This window comes from Pseudophryne corroboree, chromosome 6, assembly GCF_028390025.1.
Source record: "Pseudophryne corroboree isolate aPseCor3 chromosome 6, aPseCor3.hap2, whole genome shotgun sequence".
In the NCBI taxonomy this organism is placed as follows: Eukaryota; Metazoa; Chordata; class Amphibia; order Anura; family Myobatrachidae; genus Pseudophryne; species Pseudophryne corroboree.
Window position 1 is genome coordinate 6800386 of NC_086449.1, and position 9476 is coordinate 6809861.

Consider the following 9476-nt stretch of genomic DNA (forward strand, 5'->3'; position numbering starts at 1 on the left):
ATACCGGCTGCTTCTGCATGTAGCCCGCACATGTTACACAGCTTTATTATTACACTGCAATCTACATTTCAGTATGGACACCCCCCACCCAAATCTAACTCTCTGCACATGTTACATCTCCCCCCTGCAGTGCAGCATGGTGTTACCCAGGTGCTCAAGTACTTGCTTTTTTTTTTGCTTTACTTCCAAATCAGAACCAGGCTCATACTGTAATACCCAAATAAGCAGCGTCGGCTGGACCCGAGGGGTCGGTGCTGGTGGTGGCTAGGGGGAGGAGAAGATGGTATAAGTGAGAGAAGGAAAAGCACATGAGGAAAGAGGGCCCTGCTCGTCAGACGTTACAGTCTTATTATTACATGATAAGAGTCGCCCAGCTACAATGAACAGGCAGTGGATGCGGACCCGGCTACGTGAATTGCGCTGACGCAGTTGAAGTGATATCCTCTTTATTCTTTTATTTTATCCTTTTTTTTTCTTTTTGCAATGAAGCAAGTTGACGCCACCCGAGCCGCTCACCTGGACCTACCTCTCCGGGAGACCGGATTGCCACTGTCGGCAAATACGCCTTCATACGAGTGTTTCCCTGAGTATTCTACGCCTTTTATACATTGAGATTACAAAGATTCCGTATTTACTAAGATAAACATCCTCTTCTTTGACAATACTGGATGTAATGTGTATGTATGGGTCACTGAGGTGCAGAGAGTCAGAGAGTAGGTCACAGAACTTATGTTCCAAAAACAACGTTTTCCGGACATTGGGGAACATTTACTAAGATGGGAGTTCTATTTCAAATGGGATGTTGCCCATAGCAACCAATCAGTATCTACTTCTCATTTATCTAGCACCTTCTAGAACAGGCTTGGCCAACCTGTGGCTCTCCAGCTGTTGTAAAACTACAAGTCCCATCATGCTTTGCCACAGATTTGTTATTAGAGAATGCTAAAACTGTGGCAAGACATGCTGGGATGTGTAGTTTCACAACATCTGGAGAGCCACAGGTTGGCCAGGCCTGTTCTAGAAGATAATACCTGGAATGTGATTGGCTGATATCGGCAACATCCCATCTTAAACAGAACTCCCATCTTAGTAAATTTACCCCAATGAGATTTTCTAAAAAGAAATTCTGTACTTACTGAAGGAATTGTTACCTCTGGATCCTTTTTTATTATTTACCAGCCGATGTGCCAGGTATCACCCGGGTAAGGGTTTGCTGGGTGGAACTTTTTACCCCCCCCCCCCTAAGGAGTCACATTTTTAAAAATAACTGCTTAGCAGGTGGCTGCAAATAACTGTCACAGTTCCCAGACCACCAGGTCACATGTTCCAGGTCACCCATCAGGTCACATGTTCCTGGTCACCCAGCAGGTCACATGTTTCAGGTCACCCGGCAGGTACACAGGGAGAACAGCATCGGGAGTGTCACTTCATCTCCGCTACCCCGAACACTATGGATTTTTACATGTCACCCCCGTCCCAACCCCACCCCTAGGGGTGCAAGGGGTGTCTTACACCCACTGTATTTTTTCCAGATTATAAGTCATATGTAGGGCCCTGCTCGCACACTTACAGAAACAGACAGAGAGGTAAGAGGGCCCTGCTCGCACACTTACAGTAACAGACAGTGAGGTAAGAGGGCCCTGCTCGCACGCTTACAGTAACAGACAGTGAGGTAAGAGGGCCCTGCTCGCACGCTTACAGTAACAGACAGTGAGGTAAGAGGGCCCTGCTCGCACACTTACAGTAACAGACTGAGGTAAGAGGGTCCTGCTCGCACACTTACAGTAACAGATAGCAAGGTAAGAGGGCCCTGCTCGCACGCTTACAGTAACAGACAGTGAGGTAAGAGGGCCCTGCTCGCACACTTACAGTAACAGACAGTGAGGTAAGAGGGCCCTGCTCGCACACTTGCAGTAACAGACAGTGAGGTAAGAGGGCCCTGCTCGCACACTTACAGTAACAGACTGAGGTAAGAGGGTCCTGCTCGCACACTTGCAGTAACAGACAGCAAGGTAAGAGGGCCCTGCTCGCACGCTTACAGTAACAGACAGTGAGGTAAGAGGGCCCTGCTCGCATGCTTACAGTAACAGACAGTGAGGTAAGAGGGCCCTGCTCACACACTTACAGTAACAGACAGTGAGGTAAGAGGGCCCTGCTCGCACACTTACAGTAACAGACTGAGGTAAGAGGGTCCTGCTCGCACACTTGCAGTAACAGACAGCAAGGTAAGAGGGCCCTGCTCGCACGCTTACAGTAACAGACAGTGAGGTAAGAGGGCCCTGCTCGCACACTTACACTAAGAGACAGTGAGGTAAGAGGGCCCTGCTCGCACACTTACAGTAACAGACAGCGAGGTAAGAGGGCCCTGCTCGCACACTTACAGTGACAGACCGTGAGGTAAGAGGGTCCTGCTCGCACGCTTACAGTAACAGACAGTGAGGTAAGAGGGCCCTGCTCGCACGCTTACAGTAACAGACAGTGAGGTAAGAGGGCCCTGCTCGCACACTTACAGTAACAGACTGAGGTAAGAGGGTCCTGCTCGCACACTTACAGTAACAGATAGCAAGGTAAGAGGGCCCTGCTCGCACGCTTACAGTAACAGACAGTGAGGTAAGAGGGCCCTGCTCGCACACTTACAGTAACAGACTGAGAGTTAAGAGGGCCCTGCTCACACACTTACAGTAACAGACAGTGAGGTAAGAGGGCCCTGCTCGCACACTTACAGTAACAGACTGAGGTAAGAGGGTCCTGCTCGCACACTTGCAGTAACAGACAGCAAGGTAAGAGGGCCCTGCTCGCACGCTTACAGTAACAGACAGTGAGGTAAGAGGGCCCTGCTCGCACACTTACACTAAGAGACAGTGAGGTAAGAGGGCCCTGCTCGCACACTTACAGTAACAGACAGCGAGGTAAGAGGGCCCTGCTCGCACACTTACAGTGACAGACCGTGAGGTAAGAGGGCCCTGCTCGCACACTTACAGTAACAGACAGTGAGGTAAGAGGGCCCTGCTCACGCACTTACATTAACAGACAGTGAGGTAAGAGGGCCCTGCTCGCACTCTTACAGTAACAGACAGCGAGGTAAGAGGGTCCTGCTCGCACACTTACAGTAACATACAGTAAGGTAAGAGGGCCCTGCTCGCACGGTTTCAGTAACAGACAGCAAGGTAAGAGGGCCCTGCTCGCACGCTACAGTAACAGACAGCAAGGTAAGAGGGCCCTGCTCACACACTTACAGTAAGAGACAGTGAGGTAAGAGGGCCCTGCTCGCACACTTACAGTAACAAACAGCGAGGTAAGAGGGCCCTGCTCGCACGCTTACAGTGACAGACCGTGAGGTAAGAGGGCCCTGCTCGCACACTTACAGTAACAGACAGCGAGGTAAGAGGGCCCTGCTCGCACGCTTACAGTGACAGACAGTGAGGTAAGAGGGCCCTGCTCACACACTTACATTAACAGACAGTGAGGTAAGAGGGCCCTGCTCGCACGCTTATAGTAACAGATAGTGAGGTAAGAGGGCCCTGCTCGCACGCTTACAGTAACAGACAGCGAGGTAAGAGGGTCCTGCTCGCACGCTTACAGTGACAGACAGCAAGATAAGAGGGTCCTGCTCGCACGCTTACAGTGACAGACCATGAGGTAAGAGGGCCCTGCTCCCACGCTTACAGTAACAGACCATGAGGTAAGAGGGCCCTGCTCGCACGCTTACAGTAACAGACAGTGAGGTAAGAGGGCCCTGCTCGCACGCTTACAGTAACAGACAGTGAGATCAGAGGGTCCTGCTCGCACGCTTACAGTAACAGACAGCGAGGTAAGAGGGCCCTGCTCGCACGCTTACAGTAACAGACAGCGAGGTAAGAGGGTCCTGCTCGCACGCTTACAGTGACAGACAGCAAGATAAGAGGGTCCTGCTCGCACGCTTACAGTGACAGACCGTGAGGTAAGATGGCCCTGCTCCCACGCTTACAGTAACAGACCATGAGGTAAGAGGGTCCTGCTCGCACGCTTACGGTAACAGACAGTGAGGTAAGAGGGTCCTGCTCGCACGCTTACGGTAACAGACAGCGAGGTAAGAGGGCCCTGCTCGCACGCTTACAGTAACAGACAGCGAGGTAAGAGGGTCCTGCTTGCACGCTTACAGTGACAGACACCAAGGTAAGAGGGTCCTGCTCGCATGCTTACAGCAACAGACAGCGAGTTAAGAAGGCCCTGCTCACACACTTTCAGTAACAGACAGTGAGGTAAGAAGGCCCTGTTTGCACGCTTACAGTAACAGACAGTGAGGTAAGAGGGCCCTGCTCGCACGCTTACAGTAACAGACAGTGAGATCAGAGGGTCCTGCTCGCACGCTTACGGTAACAGACAGCGAGGTAAGAGGGCCCTGCTCGCACGCTTACAGTAACAGACAGTGAGGTAAGAGGGTCCTGCTCGCAAGCTTACAGTAACAGACAGCGAGGTAAGAGGGCCCTGCTCGCACACTTACAGTAACAGACAGTGAGGTAAGAGGGCCAAGCTCGCACACTTACAGTAACAGACAGTGAGGTAAGAGGGCCCTGCTCGCACACTTACAGTAACAGACAGCGAGGTAAGAGGGTCCTGCTCGCACACTTACTGTAACAGACAGTGAGGTAAGAGGGCCCTGCTCGCACGGTTTCAGTAACAGACAGCAAGGTAAGAGGGCCCTGCTCGCACGCTACAGTAACAGACAGCGAGGTAAGAGGGCCCTGCTCACACACTTACAGTAAGAGACAGTGAGGTAAGAGGGCCCTGCTCGCACACTTACAGTAACAGACAGCAAGGTAAGAGGGCCCTGCTCGCACGCTTACAGTGACAGACCGTGAGGTAAGAGGGCCCTGCTCGCACACTTACAGTAACAGACCATGAGGCAAGAGGGCCCTGCTCGCACACTTACAGTAACAGACAGCGCGGTAAGAGGGCCCTGCTCGCATGCTTACAGTAACAGACAGCGAGGTAAGAGGGTCCTGCTCGCACGCTTATAGTGACAGACAGCAAGGTAAGAGGGTCCTGCTCACACGCTTACAGTGACTGACCATGAGGTAAGAGGGCCCTGCTCGCACGCTAGACCATGAGGTAAGAGGGCCCTGCTCGCATGCTTACTGCAATAGACAGCGAGGTAAGAAGGCCATGCTCGCACGCTTACAGTAACAGACAGTGAGGTAAGAGGGCCCTGCTCGCACGCTTACAGTAACAGGCAGTGAGATCAGAGGGTCCTGCTCGCACGCGTACGGTAACAGACAGCGAGGTAAGAGGGCCCTGCTCGCACACTTACAGTAACAGACAGTGAGGTAAGAGGGCCCTGCTCGCACGCTTACAGTAACAGACAGTGAGGTAAGAGGGCCCTGCTCGCACGCTTACAGTAACAGACAGTGAGGTAAGAGGGTCCTGCTTGCATGCTTACAGTAACAGACAGTGAGATTAGAGGGTCTTGCTCGCACGCTTACAGTAACAGACAGCGAGGTAAGAGGGCCCTGCTCGCACGCTTACAGTAACAGACAGCGAGGTAAGAGGGTCCTGCTTGCACGCTTACAGTGACAGACACCAAGGTAAGAGGGTCCTGCTCGCACGCTTACAGTGACAGACCGTGAGGTAAGAGGGCCCTGCTCGCACACTTACAGTAACAGACAGTGAGGTAAGAGGGCCCTGCTCGCACACTTACAGTAACAGACAGTGAGGTAAGAGGGCCCTGCTCGCACACTTACAGTAACAGACAGCGAGGTAAGAGGGTCCTGCTCGCACACTTACAGTAACAGACAGTGAGGTAAGAGGGCCCTGCTCGCATGGTTTCAGTAACAGACAGCAAGGTAAGAGGGCCCTGCTCGCAAGCTTCAGTAACAGACAGCGAGGTAAGAGGGCCCTGCTCACACACTTACAATAAGAGACAGTGAGGTAAGAGGGCCCTACTCGCACACTTACAGTAACAGACAGCGAGGTAAGAGGGCCCTGCTCGCACGCTTACAGTGACAGACCGTGAGGTAAGAGGGCCCTGCTCGAACGCTTACAGTAACAGGCAGTGAGATCAGAGGGTCCTGCTCGCACGCTTACGGTAACAGACAGCGAGGTAAGAGGGCCCTGCTCGCATACTTACAGTAACAGACAGTGAGGTAAGATGGCCCTGCTCGCACGCTTACAGTAACAGACAGTGAGGTAAGAGGGCCCTGCTCGCACGCTTACAGTAACAGACAGTGAGGTAAGAGGGTCCTGCTTGCACGCTTACAGTAACAGACAGTGAGATTAGAGGGTCTTGCTCGCACGCTTACAGTAACAGACAGCGAGGTAAGAGGGCCCTGCTCGCATGCTTACAGTAACAGACAGCGAGGTAAGAGGGTCCTGCTTGAACGCTTACAGTGACAGACACCAAGGTAAGAGGGTCCTGCTCGCACGCTTACAGTGACAGACCATGAGGTAAGAGGGCCCTGCTCGCACACTTACAGTAACAGACAGTGAGGTAAGAGTGCCCTGCTCGCACACTTACAGTAACAGACAGTGAGGTAAGAGGGCCCTGCTCGCACACTTACAGTAACAGACAGCGAGGTAAGAGGGTCCTGCTCGCACACTTACAGTAACAGACAGCGAGGTAAGAGGGTCCTGCTCGCACACTTACTGTAACAGACAGTGAGGTAAGAGGGCCCTGCTCGCACGGTTTCAGTAACAGACAGCAAGGTAAGAGGGCCCTGCTCGCACGCTACAGTGACAGACAGCGAGGTAAGAGGGCCCTGCTCACACACTTACAATAAGAGACAGTGAGGTAAGAGGGCCCTGCTCGCACACTTACAGTAACAGACAGCGAGGTAAGAGGGCCCTGCTCGCACGCTTACAGTGACAGACCGTGAGGTAAGAGGGCCCTGCTCGCACGCTTACAGTAACAGGCAGTGAGATCAGAGGGTCCTGCTCGCACGCTTACGGTAACAGACAGCGAGGTAAGAGGGCCCTGCTCGCATACTTACAGTAACAGACAGCGAGGTAAGAGGGCCCTGCTCGCACACTTACAGTAACAGACAGTGAGGTAAGAGGGCCCTGCTCGCACACTTACAGTAACAGACAGTGAGGTAAGAGGGCCCTGCTCGCACACTTACAGTAACAGACAGCGAGGTAAGAGGGTCCTGCTCGCACACTTACAGTAACAGACAGTGAGGTAAGAGGGCCCTGCTCGCACGCTTACAGTAACAGACAGTGAGGTAAGAGGGCCCTGCTCGCACGCTTACAGTAACAGACAGTGAGGTAAGAGGGTCCTGCTTGCATGCTTACAGTAACAGACAGTGAGATTAGAGGGTCTTGCTCGCACGCTTACAGTAACAGACAGCGAGGTAAGAGGGCCCTGCTCGCACGCTTACAGTAACAGACAGCGAGGTAAGAGGGTCCTGCTTGCACGCTTACAGTGACAGACACCAAGGTAAGAGGGTCCTGCTCGCACGCTTACAGTGACAGACCGTGAGGTAAGAGGGCCCTGCTCGCACACTTACAGTAACAGACAGTGAGGTAAGAGGGCCCTGCTCGCACACTTACAGTAACAGACAGTGAGGTAAGAGGGCCCTGCTCGCACACTTACAGTAACAGACAGCGAGGTAAGAGGGTCCTGCTCGCACACTTACAGTAACAGACAGTGAGGTAAGAGGGCCCTGCTCGCATGGTTTCAGTAACAGACAGCAAGGTAAGAGGGCCCTGCTCGCATGGTTTCAGTAACAGACAGCGAGGTAAGAGGGCCCTGCTCACACACTTACAATAAGAGACAGTGAGGTAAGAGGGCCCTACTCGCACACTTACTATAACAGACAGCGAGGTAAGAGGGCCCTGCTCGCACGCTTACAGTGACAGACCGTGAGGTAAGAGGACCCTGCTCGAACGCTTACAGTAACAGGCAGTGAGATCAGAGGGTCCTGCTCGCACGCTTACGGTAACAGACAGCGAGGTAAGAGGGCCCTGCTCGCATACTTACAGTAACAGACAGTGAGGTAAGATGGCCCTGCTCGCACGCTTACAGTAACAGACAGTGAGGTAAGAGGGCCCTGCTCGCACGCTTACAGTAACAGACAGTGAGGTAAGAGGGTCCTGCTTGCACGCTTACAGTAACAGACAGTGAGATTAGAGGGTCTTGCTCGCACGCTTACAGTAACAGACAGCGAGGTAAGAGGGCCCTGCTCGCATGCTTACAGTAACAGACAGCGAGGTAAGAGGGTCCTGCTTGAACGCTTACAGTGACAGACACCAAGGTAAGAGGGTCCTGCTCGCACGCTTACAGTGACAGACCATGAGGTAAGAGGGCCCTGCTCGCACACTTACAGTAACAGACAGTGAGGTAAGAGGGCCCTGCTCGCACACTTACAGTAACAGACAGCGAGGTAAGAGGGTCCTGCTCGCACACTTACAGTAACAGACAGCGAGGTAAGAGGGTCCTGCTCGCACACTTACTGTAACAGACAGTGAGGTAAGAGGGCCCTGCTCGCACGGTTTCAGTAACAGACAGCAAGGTAAGAGGGCCCTGCTCGCACGCTACAGTAACAGACAGCGAGGTAAGAGGGCCCTGCTCACACACTTACAATAAGAGACAGTGAGGTAAGAGGGCCCTGCTCGCACACTTACAGTAACAGACAGCGAGGTAAGAGGGCCCTGCTCGCACGCTTACAGTGACAGACCGTGAGGTAAGAGGGCCCTGCTCGCACGCTTACAGTAACAGGCAGTGAGATCAGAGGGTCCTGCTCGCACGTTTACGGTAACAGACAGCGAGGTAAGAGGGCCCTGCTCGCATACTTACAGTAACAGACAGCGAGGTAAGAGGGCCCTGCTCGCACACTTACAGTAACAGACAGTGAGGTAAGAGGGCCCTGCTCGCACACTTACAGTAACAGACAGTGAGGTAAGAGGGCCCTGCTCGCACACTTACAGTAACAGACAGCGAGGTAAGAGGGTCCTGCTCGCACACTTACAGTAACAGACAGTGAGGTAAGAGGGCCCTGCTCACACACTTACAGTAAGAGACAGTGAGGTAATAGGGCCCTGCTCGCACACTTACAGTAACAGACAGCGAGGTAAGAGGGCCCTGCTCGCACGCTTACAGTGACAGACCGTGAGGTAAGAGGGCCCTGCTCGCACACTTACAGTAACAGACCATGAGGCAAGAGGGCCCTGCTCGCACACTTACAGTAACAGACAGCGAGGTAAGAGGGCCCTGCTCACACGCTTACAGTAACAGACAGCGAGGTAAGAGGGCCCTGCTCGCACGCTTACAGTAACAGACCATGAGGTAAGAGGGCCCTGCTCGCATGCTTACTGCAATAGACAGCGAGGTAAGAAGGCCCTGCTCACACACTTTCAGTAACAGACAGCGAGGTAAGAAGGCCCTGCTCGCACGCTACAGTAACAGACAGCAACGTAAGAGGGCCCTGCTCACACACTTACAATAAGAGACAGTGAGGTAAGAGGGCCCAGCTCGCACGCTACAGTAACAGACAGCGAGGTAA